A 1,371-nucleotide genomic window follows, 5' to 3' on the forward strand; every position below is an offset into this window, starting at 1 on the left:
TGATAGGTGTCAACAAATGAACAGCCCAATCTGGGGTGAAGGATGGAGAAAATGCAGAAACTCAAAAAACAATTCCAGATATAATATACCTGGATACATAGAGTAAAAAACAAACAAATGTGGAAAGGATTGTAAATAATTAACCTTGAACAACTAACTAGTTGACAGAGTTCCTAAGTTAGTGATTTGAAAATACAGTGCTCTGTCTGGCTCCTTTGCCTTTACGTGATTCTTCACTGAGGAAGTTATAAAAATAAAGATTCAAAGGGTAGTATTGTCTTGCCACTTCATGCTTTTTTCTAGGTATAAGTTGCAAAATGCTGAAGGTCTCTTGCTCTCGCTGTGCTGATTATCAGCATATCTTAGCTCTTAAAAAAAAAAAAATCCTGGAGCCTGCTTTCAGACCTAAAAATTGTGTAGCTCAATCATTATTTTTCACCACTTCTATCTGAAGCATAAGATTTGTGCTTTCTTTTTGTACAGAAAACTCTATCCCAAATCTATTATAAATATTTTGTCAGTAGAGACAAAACCATTTGCCTCAAAAAAAAATTGTCTTGATAAATTGCAAATGGAGCTTATATAAATATTAACGATTGGAAGAAAAAGCAAGCCAGGAAAATAAAATTATTTCCCTAGGAATCAAGGTGAGTTAAATCTTGTATGTATGAGTGGGCTGTTAATACTGACACTGAAACCAAAGGTGTTGCACAATTAGTACCTTAAATAAGGCACAGTTTTAAACACATCATGATAAATAAAAACACTACCAAGCAGCCTAAATAACAAGGAACAGTGATTGGAGTCAGTTGAAATACAAGTACTCTGGAGATAGCACCTACACGGCCAATCCTCAGGACCTGCAGACATGGACCCCCCTCTAAACACTGCTGACCAGGTTACCCCTCAGTCATCAGGAGACCTAAACTAATTCTTTTGTCGACTTCAAGTGCTGACATTTTTATCAAGAAAGTACTGGTGTTACTACAGTTTATGAATAAATAGGTTTTTTGTTAAGAACTTTTATATGGTTCGTTGTTATAGGAGCTGGGGGAAAGGCTGTCCTGGACAAGCCCCACAAACAGGGTTGCTCTGTAACAACTTTTCAAGTACAAAACCACTCACATAAGTGAGCATTACCTACATAGAGGGCTCCTCTTCCCTTAGTAATGAATATTTTTAAAAGTAATGGATTTTAGCAATATTTATTTACATATGATTTGTTCTATTTTCCATTGCAGGCCTCCTTCCTCTAAAAACTTCAATCTTGGGCCTCCCTGGTGGCGCAGCGGGTTAAAGCACAGCACTGGGAAGCTAAAGCCACTTCTGCATGAGTTCGACTCCCGCCTGCCCCAGAGGTCACCACATGGC

Source organism: Condylura cristata, unplaced genomic scaffold (assembly GCF_000260355.1).
Source record: "Condylura cristata isolate star-nosed mole 26May11 unplaced genomic scaffold, ConCri1.0 scaffold00022, whole genome shotgun sequence".
NCBI classification, from domain to species: Eukaryota; Metazoa; Chordata; class Mammalia; order Eulipotyphla; family Talpidae; genus Condylura; species Condylura cristata.